Genomic DNA, 19347 nt, shown 5'->3' on the forward strand with positions numbered 1-19347 from the left:
GCAAATCAGCATTAAACAGTTATGTTACTTTTTAAAAGCTTTTGGAATTCTTGGGTGGTATGGAAGGGGCAACCAAGGTTAGGCTTGATTTAAGGTATCAATCCAAGCCTTTGTTCTACTAAATGAGCTGAATGCTTTTCTTTTAACAAGCCAGGTCAGAATTGTGTGATAGCCAGCCTATGTTTTTGAACACGTGAATTTTGAAATGTAAGAATTCACATTCTTGTTGAATAAATGCCTTCAGACAGATCTTCAGGGATCTCAGATAGCTTCACTGCACTGTCAAAAAGAGGGTGGTAGGAACTTCTTTTACTTCTTGACATTTGTGATATGTTACTACTATGTACAGGATGAAACAATAATCTGGATAGGATTCATTAAAGGGATGAAACAGTAGGGAATGTGTCTGCCATTAAGTTTGTGAAAAATGATGAATGGATTGAAAGTAGAAGCATTTTGTGATAGCACTGAGCTTTTTTAGATGCGTGTGTTACCCAGGCAAGCTACATATTATATGACTTTCCTGTTGTCCATGTGAGTTTTCTATAGAAGTCTCTGTTAAGGAAAATAATTCAAGCAGAGCCACAGGGGCCGAATTTGTCATTTCTTTTGGCAATGTTAGAAATAAAATTGTGTACCCTTTTTCAGAGTATGTTTTGTAACTGATATCAATAGCCAATTCTTTAAAACAACAGCTATACAAAATAGAGCTACATAATATAGGGTAGTCTTAACCCTGCAGCTGGGGATGATAGGAGCTGTAATTGCTCCCAAATTTCAGGGAGTCACCAAGCGGGTGAAAACTGTTCTAATTGAATGGTTAATGGGAATCTGGTAGCATGAATGATAAATTTTAATTCAGCATGTATTGTAAATCTAACATGCTAAGAAACCGAGCCAAGTGGACATACAGCTTAAAATTTCTTTTCCTTTATTTTCATCACTGGATTGCATATATTTTCTCACTTTTAAAGGAAACATTTCATTAAGTAAATATAACGTCTTTTTTTTCCCTCATGGTATACATTTCTCTTTAATACCCTGCTAGTGTAGTCATGGAAAAATTCAAGTCTTAATATAGAAAGCTGTGTTTTGTATTAGAAAGTCATGGTTTGTATTTGTTAAATTATAAGCTTGAGAAGGGAAAATAAAGTAGAATTTGGGCCACATTTATAATGAACACTTGAAACATCTACCAAGTCTGAGATTTTATAACTAAACGAATCTTTCTTACTAAACAGCATCTGAAATATGAAATTATTCTGGCAGTGAATTTCAAAGGTTCCCTGTTCCTTTTCCCTGTACCAAGATTCTGATTTTTGGTATGTTTAGTGGCAATAGTTTTATAACATGAGACCACACTCTTAAATAGCTTTTTAAGTTTAATTCTTGTTACAAGAAGTTCAGATTTTTTTTCTCTTTGGCCAGAAGAATATGTATACTAAATGTGAATCTCATTCAAGAACAGACTCGTACGTAGACTTTTGCTTACTCTTCTGCAGTGGGTCACCAGATGAGGGATTTAATTAAGTAAATTGGAGTGTTTCCCAGCATGAGTCCCCTGCATAAACAATTGACTAGTCTTGGGCTTACGACTGCTATCGCCCTCCATTCCTTCAAGGGAATGCCGAAGTATACTTTTGTATCATGAGGATTAGCTATAGTAAACTTGAGGCTTTTGTACTTATTCTTGCTCTTATTTTTATGATAGAGTCATGAGGCATGTTGAAGTCTTAATGAAATGCTGGGGCTTCTAGGGCCTGCAAGAACTGAATTTGTAAATAAGACCGTGTAATCATTAATTTTATTTTGGTTTTTCCCCCCCCCCTCTGAAGTGCTGTAACAGAGAACATAACTTTGACATGCAATAAGCATGAGAACATTGATTTCACATTGTCCCACCCATTTGTCCCTTGTTTCCTAACAACAACTAAAGTTCTGTCATCATCAGATGAAATTATGTGGGCTCAGTCAGCCCAGTGGGTGGGGCCAGGACAAGAACGAATTGTGCTTTGATGGCACTTGAGTTAATTTTAATTGGAAATCAGTTAAATACAATCAATATGGTTACATACCCTTAATTTCCAACTTCTGTTGTATTAAAAATTACAATTCAGAGATGATATTTGGAAGGTCTGGTAGAATTCTCCCAAGGCTTTTGGGAACTGGATCCGTAGATTGCACAGTCCTGCATTATAGCTTAGCATTCTGTATAAAACATGCCATCATAAACCATGTTTAAAAATTCTGGTTTAAGATAATGTGTGGACATTATGGCAGTGTTCTGTCCTCCTTGTTCTAAGCTTATGACAATTTTACAGTTCAGTACTCACCCTTCGCTTTGTATTCCATAAACTTGTAAATGTGGAAATATTATGAATATCCAAGAAGTAACGTGGTAGAAATATAATAAAGAGAAACAGTATTCTAATATTAACATTGATAGTATTTATGTACAGGGTTTGTTCTTTAGATGTGATCTTTAATGGATTATTTATTTAACTATTTATGGGGGGATTTTTAATTGTTAATGGGGTCTCTGATTTTAATTGTGAGCCACCCAGAGTCACCCATTGGGGGGAGATGGGTGGCATACAAATTTAATAATGAATGAATGAATGAATGAATGAATGAATGAATGAATGAATGAATGAATGAATGAAAGTATTCTAACATTAACATTGCCGTGTTCAAGGAAGGATATTCTAGAAGTCTCCTTCAATTCAGGTTCCATAATATAACAGCCATCTATCTGAGGTTGAATAAAGATAGGAATCAATCCAGACCCAGACAGAACTGAGTTAATTAAAATGAAATGTATTGCTATTTACAAAGGATTACAGTAAATAACTGATGCAGTTTGTGTTCGTATACAGAGTTCTGTTTCTATACTAAGGAAATATACATGTGAATATATATGTTTAGCTGAACATAAATATCCTGTATGCATTTATCAAGCCTCTGTCGAAAAGTTTCTTAACTTTGAAACATATACAACTTTGATCTCTCCCCTTCTCCCACAGCTGCTTACTTAAAGGCAGGCTTCAGAGTAGCAATTCCCTCCTTAGCTAACCTTGCTTTCACTTCCAAGGGAGAAAAACCTTGTATTATCCAAAAGTGGGAGAAGAAAGAGAATGCGCTCACATGTCCCTTCTAATCCAAATCCCCCCCCCTTTTTTTTCCTTCTGTGCATTGGTGCTACATAGTTTTCTTTGCTGGTCCTGATTTGGTTCCTTTTCACACAGCCTCTCCTCCCAGTGACTTCTCTTGGAATCCTCATCCATCTGGTGCTGACATACCCCAATCCTCTTCCAATCTGTAACCATGGCTTCTCTTGGTCCTTTGCTTGCCTGGTCACCCCTCTCACCATCAGCATCTCCCCTAAGTCCTGAAAGATTCCCCCTCCCTCCCTCCCCTGGATTCTATATTTTGTCTCCAAAAGGCATATGTGCCAGATTTCAGGTCTTCTAAAGAATTAGGACTTTTATCTAGATGCCTATAGGCTTCAGCTTGACTATCAGACCCCCCAGGAAGAATAAAATAAAATAAAATAAAATAAAATAAAATAAAATAAAATAAAATAAAATAAAAAGGGCACCTTTAGCCCTGACATTTACAAAGCTGAGATGAAAACAGGTTTTGTATCATGGCTGTTCATCTTGTGACACCAGGAGGAATTTCTGTTGCTTCTGTTGTTGCTTCATCTCATTGTTTAAAACTGGGTTTTCCTGTAATTAGGGATAATGGACAACCAGTCTTAGGAATGAAAAACTGATATGTTTCTACCAGATTCTGTGTCTATATTAGACCTCATTCATTCTTAGGGTTCCTCCATGTCACTCTGATGACAGCTGATGACTAAGAATCTATTTCATTCTGTCACAGGTTTAGCACTTGTAGCGGCCCCCATTTATTGCATATTACTTAAGCAGCCAAAACTACAACTGAGTATCCATTGTTCCCACCTACTTGGCCCAGAATATCTTTTCTTAATTTGGCATCAAACTCTTTTCAGTCATTATTTAATCATCATCATCATGAGTTCATCCAGGAACTAAATGATTAAGTAACTTGCAGAGATTCTTAAACAACTAGAATGGTTAGAAGGCCATCTAAAAGTCAAAGGCAATTGTGTAAGCAGGAGGTGGTAGAAGCTAACCAGATCAGAGTCTAGTCTAAGCAGTAGCCTGATGTCAACAAAGACTGAAACAGAAAGATGAGCCATTTTTCCGCTGCTTGCCTGCCACAAATTGCAGATTTACTGGTGGTGGCAAAATAGAAGCTCAGGACCCCTGTTCATGATCCCCAGATCTCATCTAACCACAAAAGACAAATTCTGGAAATGCAATTTCTCACCATGTTGAAAACTAGACTTTGCATGCTTAAATCAGAACTCCTCCTCCCAAAATAGAGGACCCCACTCCAAAAAACATGTACACTATGATATGGCCCATCTTTATTTATATTACCTCCACCACCCAATATATCTATCAGCCTTCCCAAAAATGTCAAGTGTGGCCCCCAGCAATCCTATGTTATTTTAGCCTGTAGCTTTGTTTTGACATGGCCAATTACATTTAGCAGACGGACCAGTTAAAAGCAAGAACAGGATCAGCATAAACATTTACTTTCTACCTTTGTGTTTATGTCCTATGAAGATGACTCCAGGGTCTCCTCTTCTGGTAAGGTTGTGTCGTTCCTGAAGGACCATTTCTTTTTCTCATGGTATGAAAACCTGAAGAAGCAATAGACATTCCTGTGCTTTTGACTTTATTTGAAGAATATTTATGTGGAAAGTATCCTGCTCAATGCATATAGTCTTCCTCACAAACTGTATTTACAGCTCTAAATCACTAAGGTTATATATCGGGGTGTGGAATCCATGGTCCCCAGCTTCTAAAGCATCCAAGGGTTGCCTCACCAACAGTTGCCAGGAAAATGGTTAACTTCCAGTTTTGTGACTTTTGGCTTAAAAATAAGCAATAAAGGCACAAAGGGGAGCATCAAGGGTTCTTAAGAGAGAATGTTTTCATTCCTTTCTTTAAACCTCCTTCAGCATTCAAGAAACCAGCCAAAACCATGTTGCTAAAATTTGGCAGCAAAATGTGGGTGGTATGATTTTAGCCTTAAAAAATTTGGAAGGAAAGATGGAGATGGGAGCTCATGATTTTTTAAATCACTGGCCAAAAAACTCATTCCATCCTCCCTTCCAGGAATAGGACTATGTTATGCCGTGATGAGTTCCACCAGCCAGGAGGCTAAGTTGCAGCTACAAACCTGGAAAGCGTGGCCCACCCCATTCTAAATCCTGAGGAGGGGAGCATACAATTTGTCAAACAGTCTCTTTTTGCTTGTCCCATTGGGAGGCGAGCAGGAGATCAGGTTGTTGGGAAGCAGCAAATTGGGACATTCCATTCTCCACCTGATTATTATTGCTTGGAGAGGACCAACTTTAAAAAGTAGTTCAGAATGGTCTGTGTTGCTGTATTTTCTTTCTAATTTACTTGTCTTATGCCATCCTCATTTGTTCAGCTTTCTTCAAATTAAGAGGCAGCATCCTATGAATATTCAGTTAATTAACACATGCATTTGCACACTCCTCTTTTAAAAACTTTGTTTTGTTTTCCCTTCATTTTGTTTTTGAACGTTGAAAAAGACTCTGGGGAGAGTAAGGGTGGTGGATTAATGATATCATGAATTCCAGCAATTGTTGCTGTGCACAGCAAGTTTCTGCTCTAAACATGCAGAAATGTATTATTCCCCTGTGTTCAGGAAAGAAGAGTAGACATCTAACAAAACACAATGAATGTACTTCTACCACAAGCTTGCCAGTCAGATGCTATACATTTTTATTTATCCTGAGTTTGAATTGGTTGGGAGCAGAAATGTACATATTAAACAGAACCTTATTTACCTAGATCTGTCTTCTTTCATGCAAACTTAAGAAAAATGAACCTTATTCTCACTCTTACTTACTAGAATATTTCCAAGTATTTCCAAAATTTCAGAGAAGGAAAGATCTAAGTAGGTTAGACAGTTGCTGAGAAGGGAGTGAGACAAGGAAGCATATTGTCCTCATATCTGATTCACTGTATCATTATTTGATTCTTGTTATCATGAGAATAACAGGAATTATTGGAAGAGGTAACAACTGGCATCAGATTTGGAGATCAAACCAATACAAAGTTGAGATATGCAGACAGCACCTGTTTCACTAATCAAAAGTAAAGTCTCAGAAGACAGCTTTATGCCATTAGAAGTGAAAGAATCCAGGTTAATGTTAAATATTAAGGGTAATGAAAGCTTGCATGCTTGAGAACTTACAGCTGATGGTGAAGAGGTAAAAGTGGTAAAGAGTTCTGTTTTCTTGAGCTCAAGAATACATACTGATGGACAGTTTGCTGGAAAAATAAAGAGAAGTTTAATCCTAGGGAAGAAAGGAAGATTTGATTGACAGCAAAGATGAACATTGCTAAAACAAGGATCTTCTTTATTTTATGCATTTGTTTAGCAGTACTTCTAACCCATCCCAATCCCAAAGGACAAAAAGAGAAAATAAGTAAAACAGAACAATGTCAAAACCAAAAAAGTAATCATGAAAAGCAAAATCAAGTCCCAAATAAAATCCAAAATAGGCACCCACAGTCAGGCAGCTGGGACCGCAGGCATGTTGAAATAAAGCAGTTTTTCCCTGTTTCTGGAATTGAAGCAAGGTGGGACTGCATGTACTTTGTGTGGTAAAAGCTGAACGCTGTGAAAGAGCAAGACACAAGCTGGACACATCTGAAGCATAGATTTGGAGGCAGTGACTAAGAGTACCATGGACTGTAAGAACAACCAATCAAGGAGTGCTGGGCTAAATAAAGGGCGAGTGGTCACTTGAGGCAATGATCAGCAAACAGACGTTCACATACTTTGGGTATGATGTGAGCAGATGATGAACTAGGAAAAATATTTATGCTTCAGAAGTGAGAGAAGGAGAATGAAGGAAACAGAATGGGTAAGGAGGATGGACAGGAACAAAGGGATCCTGGAACGCCCTTGGAAGAACTGTGAATTATTACAAAAGTTTGGTCAAGATAGCAAAATTTGTGCAGAATTGTCAAGCAATTGAATGCGACTCAATGGCACCTAAGTAATTAAACAATTACCATTGTAGGCTGACTATATTCCAAATGTTTATTGAAAACATATCTGGTAAATACTGGATTATAGCAAGCCAGTTGCAGAATAGTGTCTGTTAACTCTCAGCGCAGGCTCTTGTTTACAAACAATCAGCTATTGGATTTTCATACACAGTTCCTGCTAAGCTGTGTATTAGATACGTTCCCAGTGTGACAAACAACCTGTTTATTCTGTACAGTTATAGATTGCTGCTCATTTTCATCTGACAAAGTATTTGTGGGAAAAAGCCATTGTTTCAAGGAATGAGACCCTGAAAGTGGGCCATAGCTTAGTAGGAGAGAGGAAATTTGGCATGTAGGAAGATCCAAGTCCAGTCTCAGCATTTCCAGTTGCAGCTGTTGGACAGTAGATTGATGCCAACTAGTGTCTACAGTACTGATTAGATAGACCAGCAGTTTGACCTAGGATAAAGCATCTTTTTGTGTTTCTAAGATGAGGCGTTAGGAATAGTCCATCCTTGACGTTGAGCTTTATAGATAGAAAATCAGTTTCCAATGGAAGACATTGTGAAGTAGGCAGAGATACTTCTACAGACGGAGATGGGCAATGTTTCCTGGGTGAAGCAAGAGTTGCTGGGCATGAATGCAAAATGATGAGGCCATGGTATAGACTAAAATCTTACTCCTCCCTCTCCAGGTCCTTTTGGGAGGGGACACTGTTTCTTGTTCTTTGTTCTTTTAAGGCTCCCAGTACATATTTAAATACATTCCCATCTCAGAGTAGTAGGAAACAGCAATTCACATCACTTTGGCTGGAGAGAATGCTCTACGGCAGGGCTAAAAGATCTGGCTGCAAAAATCCAGGGGAGGACTAGATGGCAAGTAACAACACATCTTTTTGTTGCCATTTCTTGTTCAGATGGAATTTTGCATGCCAGATCTGGTCGCTGAAGACTGCCTACCTCTTGCCATGCTATGGCATATCTACAGATACTTCCAGGCCCTTAGACTAGTCCTGTACTTTCTTCAGGCTGGCATTAACCAACCTAAAAAAAAAATCAGATTGGGACACTTTGGAAGTGGGTCACCAAGTGTTGAACCCAGACTATTGGTTTCCACCACCTCCCACTGAACAATTGCCCTGTAGTTATGCCCTCCCAATGTTCCATGCCAGGACATTGGTAACTGCTTTCCTTTCTGTGGGTGGTTTTATTGAGCACATCTATTTTTGTAAAACCTAATGCTTTGAAATAAAACTTGCCTTTTCCCACCTGTGCCTCCCTCCATTCTTCTGAGCTACAGTTACCAATGGTGTTCCAATAGCATAGAGGTTATAACACTTGCTTGACATGCAGAAGATCCCAGTTGGAACTTTAACAAATTTTTTAAAAGGGAAGAAAAACTGTTTTTCTTTCTCTGAACTTTCTATTCTCCTAGATGAATTTGCAACTTGATTCCTGACCAGGTAAACACTCCAGTTTCTTTTTCTGTGTCTGAGCTTCTTTGACTAAAGTTCTTATTATTTAAGCAGCCCTCTTGCCTACTGAAAGATCTCCTTGTGTAAGACCCAGAGCTTCCCTTGGATGCATCCTTCCACTCAACCTTCCACCTCCCTTCCTTCTAGTGGACAGTGGAGACCATGGGGATCTCCTCCCTCTCCAGTCTGTCCCCCCTTCCTGAATAATTCATTTCGGAAGACGTTTTGGTTTAAAAGTCTTTGAGTAACAGGCTCCATTTATCAAGTCATTTGAGAAGTACTACTACGTTAAAAAAAAAAAAAATGGCCCTGCTCAGAACAGTATAAAAAGTTTGCCTTACATTTTTAGTAATACAGGGGGAATAGGAGCACATGTGACCTGAGAATATCAGTTGCCCATCCTTAATAAATTGATTAGAAATGCAGAATCAGATACACTGGCAGTCAATGCAGCCTAAATTACTTTCTCACCCATCTCCTATTTAAATAACCCCAAAGAGCACATGGAAGAGAATGCCACCCTGCTCCCTCTGTATCTATGCTCCCTGTGTTGAACAGCAAGATATGAAAGTGAGAGGTAGTTGGACTCAGATTCAGGTAAATGAGTAGACCTCTGCAGAACTGGTCACCATAAAAAAAGAAGCGTCTCAACTATATGGAGAGTTTTATTCATATTTCTGTGAATGGGAAGGAAAGTTGCTTTCACCATTTGCTGCTCAGTGTGGCAAAATCAGGGACCTGAAAAAATAATAAGGCATCTTTACTTGCTTGTTAATCAAAAAGGCCTCCAGAGAGGCTACAATGAAGTCACTAATCTTATGCCTTGAACCTAAACAATATAACAAATAAAGAAGATGGGAATTTCTCATCAGTTCTTAAAGTCACATGAACATCTGGATGGAAACATGCCAATGGCTTGTTGGAATGTTTTCTGGCTAGGGAATAATTAGGAAGTCTTTAAGGAGCCTGTAGGATGGAATCAATGGTCTGGTTACTTGCAGTGCATTAAGGATAATCAATATACCAAATTAACTCTTGGGATTGTATTTTAACTGATTGATTTTACTACTGCCTTAAATGAAAAGTATTGAGTCATTAGATCATTTCAAATGCCGAACTATGCTTTAATTGGATCCCCTTCTGTGGATGGGGCACAGGGCAATTGTCCCCATTAATCCCACAAAAATACTCTGGTCAAGATCTTTCTGCTCCCCCCCCCCCCCCGGTCTACTCTGCAGTGTGATAGATTTCACAGTAATGGCTGGAAATATTGGAAATCATCATGGGGTCCTATAATGTCCGTGGAAATTTCATGAAAGCTATTACCTGAAATGTGAAGGACATTTTCCAGCCCAGTTACAGAAATTGCATATTTCCTCTGAATAGATATGGTTTTCATTGGAAGTAATCAGCTTTCCAAATTGGAGCTGGGACATCTTTTGGACAAGTGTTTTATTAAAAAAATGTTTGAGTTTTTCAGACTTGATGAAAGAAGAGGAAGGAAAGGTAAACACATGTTTACCTGCTGACTCAGGCAAGCAGCGAAGAAATTCATCTGAAGTAGAAAAAAATTCAACATGTGCTTGGCAAGATAGTAGAAGGGAAAGCTGAGAATCTTCTGGAAGCAATAGAAAATCAGCACTTTTAATGAAGTCTTTGCTTTCTTCCTTAATACAACTGAAGTCAGCAGTTTTATATTCAGGATTAAATAGAGATTGAATATTTTAAAGATCTTCTCTGGAGAGAAACCAGCCTCCAGTATTCCAACTTTAAATTGTTCAAATTCTTCCAAGAGCTTGTTTCCCCCCCCCCCCGCATATTACTATCTATCTACGTTTACACATTCATCTATATCTACATTATAATGGTTGATATCATTAGATGGATGGCCAATTAGAATATGTTTATAGAAAAAAAGCATTCCTGCCACCTTTGTCATAAATGAATATAATATTTGATTATTTTTTTTAAAAGAGTTAACATTTTAAAAAACAGTTTGAAGACTCTTCTGGGTACTGGTGAAGACAACATATATTGGTGACAACTCAGGTGGGAACCAATACTGCTATTTATAACCAACTGTTTTTCATTAAAAGAAGAAATTTTTGAGAAGCTATAGAACAGAGATTTGTCTAGATATAGATCTTTCTGGAAGAGGGAAACACATTTCTACAGTAATAATATAGTCCACAATGTCTATTCAAAACAAAGGATAATTTTGGCCTGATTCATGCAATGACAAACTTGAGTACCTGTATTTACGAGCATTTAAATCAGATAATATAAAATAATAAATTGTAAGGCTTGAAGTATTAGGTCTAATATACTTTGAAGAAGCAGGGTAGAAAGACTATTGACACTTTTGAAGTTTGGCATTGGAGAAGACTTTTGAGAATACCATGGATGGCCAAGAAAACAAACAAATGGTTCATCAAACACATCGACCCAGAGTTTTCACTCAAGGAACAAATGAGCAGGTTCAAATTATCTTACTTTGCACACATTATGCAAAGACCCAGTTCACTGGAGGAGTAGAAGGTTGCAAAAGATGAAAGGAAAGAGAAGATGATGACCAGCACTAAGATGAATAGACTCAGTCACAATGAAGTTTTCCCAGGGTCGTAGTTGGGCAGAAAACTAGGGGAAATTCCATTTTATGACACTCTCAAGAGAAAGATGGGGAAATAAATGCAACAAACAACCTGAAATCCTAGAACAGCTTGGAAGTTTGGAAGATTTGGGAGCAGCTATGTCCATTCTGTATTCCACAGAATCTACCTGTTGAGATGGCGGAACTCACTTTAAGATTAAGATCACTCTTCTTAATGGTGAGGAAGTTAACGGCCTTTAATACTGAAGAACCTTCTTATATTGGCCTAAGTCTGGGATATCAACAGACAAAATCTCCAGTTGATGATGCTTGCGTGAGGAATATCAGATGTGGTACACTGATTTGGAAGAGCACAAGAACCGGATATAGCCCAGGCAGAATTCCTAGAATCTTCTCTGCAGAATGAAGAAAAGGAAATTTGCCCAAACAGTTTGAAAGCAGCTTCCAGTCAAAGAAGTTAAGTTGTACTGAACTAGATAAAGGGAAGTTCTGCTCCAGTTTAAAGCTTCTTTGTATGTTTATTTTATAAACCACGAAACATGGAGAAGGAACAATACCATAATCTTGGGAGTAATAATTTGTTGGATTGTATGAGTTTACCCAGTAGCAGTACAGATTTTTTTCCATCTTTTATTTTCTGCACTCCACTAAATGCCTTCAGGCTGCATTTTCAGTAGGAAATTGTTGGGTAAGTGGTTTTTGAAAGAACAATTTACTAACAATGGTTTATAGGCCACCTGTTCACCCTGTAATTGATAGTTAGCAAAATGTGGGGATTCCAAAACATATAATTACATTGTATTGCCTTTGTTTAGTAGATTGAATATGCAGTGAGATATTTATTAAGAATTTTTCCATAGAATAAAAGACAAATCGAAAGGAAAAAAAAAAGGAAAAGGAAAAAAGTGCAAGAAATAAAAGAGAAAAAAACTAAAGATTATATAAATGACTTCTGACCTTCTTTTTAACAGATAATTACAATCTTATTGTCCTTCCTCCCTCTTAGATATTATACAAGTCCTTCAGCCTATCATTTAATCCATGTCTTTCTTAATCTTCAAATCCATAAATCAACATTTCATTTCTTTCAGCAAAAAGTCCATATAAGGTTTCCAGAAAAGTTCTTGTTGTTTTTTCCTCTAACCAAACAGGTCATTTTTGCCATCTTGATGCAGTTACCATATACAAAATCAACCTACCATGTATCTTTTCTAATTCATTGTCCATAAGTCCCAATAAAGAAAATTCCAGTTTCTTCACAATATTAATCTTTGAAATCTTTAAAATGTATTAGCTTTCTCACAAGTCCACCATGCATGATAAAAGTCAGCATTTCCAACACTGGTTTGAAATACTTTTGTACATTTTTGATAATTTATCTGGTGTCATATACCGATGATACATCGTTTTATAAAAAAATTCTCTTAAATTATAAAACAGTATAAATTTAATACCTGTTACCCACATTCTCTTCCACGTGTCCATCTATATGTTGTATCCAAAATTAATAGCCCATTTTGTCACACAATCTTTAACTTATTCTTCTTCTGTTTCAAATCTTAACAAAAATTTTACAGTTTTCCTATTACATGTTCATCATTTGTACACAATTCAATTTCAAATTCCGTTTTGTGTTTTTCAATTCTGATTGTCTTTTTATCCATATTAAACCTTTCTTTTAACTGTACATATGAAAACCATGTCCTTCTGCAGTCAGTTGTTCTCTTCAAATATACAGTACGTTTCGTGTGAAGATTGATAATGAGCGGTGCCTGGAAAAGAGCAAATGCAGAAGCATGCACAGAGAGAAGGAAATCTGTATTGATTCTGCCTCCTATAGAAAAAAACAGCATACGTGGGTAAAGTATGACAAAGACATACCAGAATATATGCATAAGTATGACTCTGTCCAGAACATTTGTGGAAAGAATGCTTTAGAAACATAATACTTCACAGATCATTACTGAAGTTACTTAGCAGACAAGAAATGAACAATAATCAATTGCTCTAAGTTACACACAAAGGTTTGCATTAGAAGGAAGTAGTAGGAGCTGCTAGAATGTGATATGTGCATAGAAGCTAATATTATGCATGAGAAGGAGGAAAGAGATTTTTAAATGTGAGTAGATTCATTTTTTTTTTTAATCCGCACTCAGTCATGACCGATTCTGTGGTGACTGCCTGGATGAGTCCCTGCAGTTTTCAAGGCAAGGTGTTTTGGAAGTGGTTTGCCAGTGTCTCCTTCCTAGAGCAGAGCCCAGCTGGAGAGCGCAGGAGGCGGGGTTTCCATTGCTTCACGCCTTTTTTGGCCGTGCGCAGCTTCTGCGTTACCGGCAACTTCTCCCATCTCCCATGCAAGCACCGCCAGCATTTTTCCTCCCACTGGGGTGAGAGGACCCATTTCTCTACTTGCGGATGCTTTCGAGCTGCTGGGTTAGCAGAAGCTAGGGATTAGACAGGAGCTCACTCTGCCACATGGAGCTGGGCTCGAACCGCTGAAGTGTCGACCATTTCTGGCTGGCAACTTTCAGCGTCATTAAGCCACTGCGCCACCGCGTCCCTCTGAGTAGATTCATAGATATTGTTATTATCATAAAGCCATGCAACTGATTCACACAATTCCTGTTGGCGCACAGGAATAATTGCTTCAAAACTCATCTAGGCCCCCTTGTGATGTTATGAATGGAAAAACCATCCCCCATAACAACCTTTTTATGAAAGGTTCTAGAAATCTCCAGTGTGACCCAAAAAGTTGGAAACCATGAACAGTCTAATACTAGGAACAGATCTAGTAGATTCATAGATATTGTTACTATCATAATGCCATGCAACTGATTCACTCAATTCCTGTTGGTGCCCAGGAATAATTGCTTCAAAACTCATCTAGGCCCCCTTGTGATGTTATGAATGGAAAAGCCATCCCCCATAACAGCCTTTTTATGAAATGCTCTAGAAATCCCCAGTGTGACCCAAAAAGTTGGAAACCATGAACAGTCTAATACTAGGAACAGATCTCATAACCTATAGTTGCTGGAATGCAAGAGGCACCATAAATGTCCCTTTCAAGAAGTAGGAATCATGTTCTGATGTGCAGGGTCCCTAGTTCATCTTTTAAGCTTAGACTATCATCTCAATTAGATGGTCTTAAGCGTAATAGCTTCTCTCTGCCTGCCCCCCAACGCATACATAAACACATACATAACATGAAAATAATATTGCTCTTCTACTTGACTAGATTTTGTAGATTTACGAAACCATCCATGTTAAATTGCTTTCATGGGGCACCCCGTATAGTGGTACGGAGGAAGCAACATTTAAGTCAGTGGACTAGGCAGTTTCTCTGCTGGAAAAAATCTTTCAGTCAGTCTTGGTCTCAGAACTTCAGGAAACAGGGACTTTTTTAAAGACACTTTGGACTGTAAGAATTGTTGTGAGTGAGATTTTGCACTGGTTTTGTTGTTTAGTGCTCTGAAGCGACAAAATGGCAGCACAGGAATACTGCGGGTCAGTCATCTACTTGAATATTCATTCAGGCAAAGCCTGGAAAACCTGAGAGTTCAGGAAATATCCATTTTCATTCCAAATTTGAGAGAATGGGATAATCACATTAGTCCACGAATATATCCATTGTAGTATTAAATAGATGTTTGCACATGGGACATTACAGAGTAAGGAAAATGACACTGATGGAGATATGCAGAAGCTGTTGCCCAGGCTGAAAAGGGCTGAAGCACTTTTTAAAGTCCAGAACTACAAAACTACATTCAGAAGGATTCAGGTAGTTGCCACCATAAGTCACTGAACTATAAGAAGGAGGAGGAGGAGGTACAGCACAGTCAGACTTGCAAGATTCTCTTACTATAGCCAATTTCAATAAAAAGTAGTTTTAGTCTTCCTGTGAAGTTGATTTCCTGGTCTGGTCTACCCAGTGGAGCTGACATCATCTCACTGTGAACTATGTTTAAAACCATGTTTTCCTTCCACTCCACTTTCAGCTGTGAGTCATCCAGTGTTCAGTGATTTCATGTGGATTTTCTGAGTGACACCCATGCCCAAGATTTTGAATTTAGGACTCTGCAGATCAGCCTGAATCTATCTCAACAACAGAAATGGTCTTGTTCCAATCTGTCAAATACTCTCTGGTTTGTTTGTCTTTAAGGGAAAATCATAATTCTTTTGTGTAACTTTTCTTAGTGTACAGGGCTTTGTATATAACTAATATATATTTTTACAATATTTATCCCAGTACAAAAGGACTGTTTATCTGATCTATTAAGTTAGCTAGCTAGCATCTTTATATATATAAATTTCCTTAAGATATATACTTTTTTTTTTTCTTAATTTGTGCCTTTGAGTCAATGTTGACTCCTGACAACTGCCTGGACTAGTCCCTGAAGTTTTCTTGGCAAAATTTCAGAAATAGTTTGCCATTGCCTGCTTCCTAGGGCTGAGAGAGAGTGACTGGCCTAAGGTCACACAGCTTTGTACCTAAGGTGGGACTAGAACTCACAGTCTCCCAGTTTCTAGCCTGGTGCTTTAATCACTACACCAAATTGGCTCTCAAGATATAGAGTACTATTTACTCAGTGCTGACTCTTTTAAAAAATTAAACTGGCTCTGATTTTCGAATGCATCTGTGGTAATATACACTGCTTTGGGCAAATCCTGGCATATGAAAAGGAATGGTCAGAAGATTTAATTCATTGCTGCCCATCTGGGTCTGACAACCTTAGCTCTGTTTTATCCCCTTGAAATCTATGGTGGATTACTTTACATTCCTATTTGAGATGCAACTGTGTGCATCTCAAATAGTTTGGGTTAACTAGTCTGATATCATAGATTATGAAATCCAATCAATAAGTTAAGGAACAATTTTTATCAACCATAAATTTTAAGTTATAGAAGGGGAAAAAACCTCTGTTTGGTTCAACATTAACTCTAGACAATGCTGAGATGCTTCTGAAGAGTGCCTGCTAATTATTGTGACCCACTGAGTTATTGCAACACATTGAAACTTTTGCTGTGTGTCTCTGGAAATGAGTTATGGCTATTTAAAAGCAAGGGACGTCACTGATGTATCACTAGATGAAACATTCTTCCGAGAACTTTTCCAATCTAGTTTACAATCTTAGTAGGAAGCAGGAAGGATATCACCAGCTCTAATAAACACGATGTATTTAGAGCTTGTAAGATAATCACAGTAGCTAAATATTCCATTGTATGAAACCTGTTGTTACATCAGGTTTCATACATCAGGACTTAATCTTAAAAGAATAAAGGCTTGAGTTAAAACAAAACACAAAGTTAATGGCTTTACTGAGGGTTTTTTAAATAGAAAAAGTCCTTATACTTTGTTTTAGTCCAGACATTTATTTAGCAAAATGGGTTTAAGTTACAACAATGAATCTGAGCATGGAAAGGTGAACCATACTTCTGAACTTTTCAGAATAATGGTAACACTGCACTGCAGTCTGTGGTGCTTTGATCCTCTTCAAGCAGACAGACCTAGTTTGGTCAAATGAGTAACTTGAGAACTGTGGCAAAGCTGTGGGACAATGACCAGGAACTGCCAAGGTCAGCCCCACAGAAACTCACTAACTGACTTTGTGACAGTCTCTTTCAGTCCTGTCTACCTCACAGGGTTTTTGTTGTGTGCTAAAATTGGAGGAAATGCTAAGTATGCTGTTTTGACTCCTGGAAGAAATTCAGGGTATGAATTTAACAAGTGAATGAATAAATTAACCTCAGGTAGAATAAAAATAACTGTTTGTAATATTCAGATAACCCTCTTTTCCATGCAGGTAAGATGTGAAAGGATATTATTGCTAAAAAATCCCCCTCTGCAACAGACTGAAGAGTCAGAAAAATCCTGCTTAGATCACGTGGCTTGGAGGTTTCCTACTAGAGATTTGGAAATGTAGGAGGGAGACATAGCCTTGGTGATTTTTGGATAATCTGGAAACTCTGGTTATGTCTCTACTTCCCATTTGTGTGTAAATAAATAAGGGTTTGTTTAGGACTGTGTCTGTCTACATATATTTGGGATCTAAATCAGTTTATCAAAGTCCAGGAAAAAACTAACATTGAAATTAATGGGATAAGTAAGTTATGATAAACTGAAGTTTTATTGACATTGTAGCTGAGCTCAAATTCCCTAGAAAGGTACTTTGATCTGTATCATCAGGCAAGGCTTAGATGATTTATAAATAAAATGTAATTTAAAAATTCACAAAGATGCATTAGTTCATTCAATATGCCTCCAATACACTTTTCACCAATCCCTCTTTAAAATGTTGCTCCATTTAAAAAAAAAAAAAAAATTCCCAAGTTACAGCCTGGCCTGATACCCTGCTAGTAGTAATTAGATATTTTATATTTTGCACTTTGTACTTTTTGTATTTTGTAAACTTTTGTATTTCTTCCAGAGATTGTCAAATCTCAGACCTAATATTTAAGTCCCTTGGTTGTTTGTATATTTACTAGACAACCCTGTGACCTGTTGGGTCATCATTTGAGAGAAAGGTAGTGCAGACTGATATAACCAGAATGAACATAAAATTTTAAGCTGACCATATTTCTTTATCCCAATGCTGGAGTGTTCCATGATCATCTAAGAAGAGTATATATCACAAATAGAAAAATAATTGTAGTGGCAAATGAACTTCAATAATAAGTCAATATTTACTTACCTAAACAGATAAACAGAACAACCACGGGCAGGCAAAAAAAGCAGTGGAAACGGGAATGACTTCCTGTTGGCTTCCCCACTGATTTTGCTTGTGGTAAACTAGCAGGGACCATCAGAAATCATGATCCCATGACTACAGGGACGCTTCAATGACTACAACTTTGTGTATAAAACTGGTCTGAACATCATGGAAATTTCAATTCCATAGGAGTAATGGGTCCTGGGTTTTTTATGCATTCTTTTAGTTAGTGGATTTTAAGTACCTTGATTCAAAAATTATTGTGGTATAATGCACAATTTGGGCTTACCTGAGGGTACCAACAGACAAACAGATTAACACAATGAGAGTTTTAGTAGTATATAGATATACTACATTGTCTCTAGGTGCTCAAGGCAATAATCATGCAGGGCACCCCATATTTTATCTTCAGAAGTTATCTTGGCAATATCTTGGAAAGTATATTCCACTGAAGAATTGTGATTGGCCCAAACCCACTTGATGTATGTGGCTGAGTGCAGATTTGATCATGGGTTTCTTCGATTACCACCCAACACTTCTGAACTACACTGGTTCCTCCATTGTCATCAGTCCTTTGGGCTCCCAAAGTATTTATTTAATTCCTTATTCTCTTTAGTAACATTCTTCTCTTACATTACTTTTAACATCACTTTTAACATTACATTATCTTAACAGTACTTTTATGAACTTCCTTTCCTGTTTCCCACATTAATAGCTTCCTTCGCTCAACTGCTTCTGTTTAAACATTTAATTGCCATCTGTGTTATCTGTGGATTTCTTCTTTCTCAATACAGCATTGGGAAACTGGATGGAAGGAGAATTAGAGAAGATAAAAGGAAGCATTTTTGACATAACACATAATAAACCTGTGGAATTTATTACCCACAAGACTTGGTGAAGACCACTAATTTGGCTTAGATGAATTCATGGAGGTCAAATCAATCAAGGGCTATTAGTCTTGAAGATGAATGTTACCTTCAGATTGCTTCAAGTTACCAATTTCAGGAGAACAACAGAGGAGAAGATTGTCTACATCTCTTGCTTGTGAGCGTCCAGATGCATTTGGCTGGCTACCGTGATGAACAAAATGCTGGACTAAGATGGCCCTTGGCCTGATCCAGTCCAGCTATTCTTGCATTCTTAAGTAGGTGAGTTTGTGGGTCTGGAACAGGGTTTTAATTTCCTGCCCTGTGTGCTACCAGAAGATGCTTAGATGATGGTTTGCATATAAACGCTATAGTTAAGGTTGAACTTCTATTGAAGGCATATAGGTCTCCTTAACAGTGAATTTCATTCTGTTTTGTGCAGTCCTTTCAAATATAATAAAAAAGTATTCACCTAATATACAATATCTTTTTCCAATGGTTACATGTGGTATTCATAAAAGCAATAGGTTCTTTTCATTTGCTTTACATTGTAATCTACAAA

General features: G+C 37.6%; 1 long non-coding RNA gene across 1 annotated transcript; it reads right to left on the bottom strand.

Annotated features, from left to right (window-relative positions):
* Positions 1–3421: 3421 nt before the first annotated feature.
* On the bottom strand, positions 3422–6777 carry LOC112540868 (uncharacterized). The gene is made up of 4 exons (XR_003084918.2): positions 6644–6777; positions 6325–6401; positions 4636–4735; positions 3422–3728 (listed from the first exon to the last, which is right to left on the bottom strand). It is a non-coding gene; the product is annotated as an uncharacterized LOC112540868 (long non-coding RNA).
* Positions 6778–19347: the final 12570 nt, after the last annotated feature.

The sequence above is a fragment of the Python bivittatus genome, unplaced genomic scaffold (assembly GCF_059951505.1).
Source record: "Python bivittatus isolate LINGU-HERP-01145 unplaced genomic scaffold, Pbiv_v1 ctg000120_np1212, whole genome shotgun sequence".
In the NCBI taxonomy this organism is placed as follows: domain Eukaryota; kingdom Metazoa; phylum Chordata; class Lepidosauria; order Squamata; family Pythonidae; genus Python; species Python bivittatus.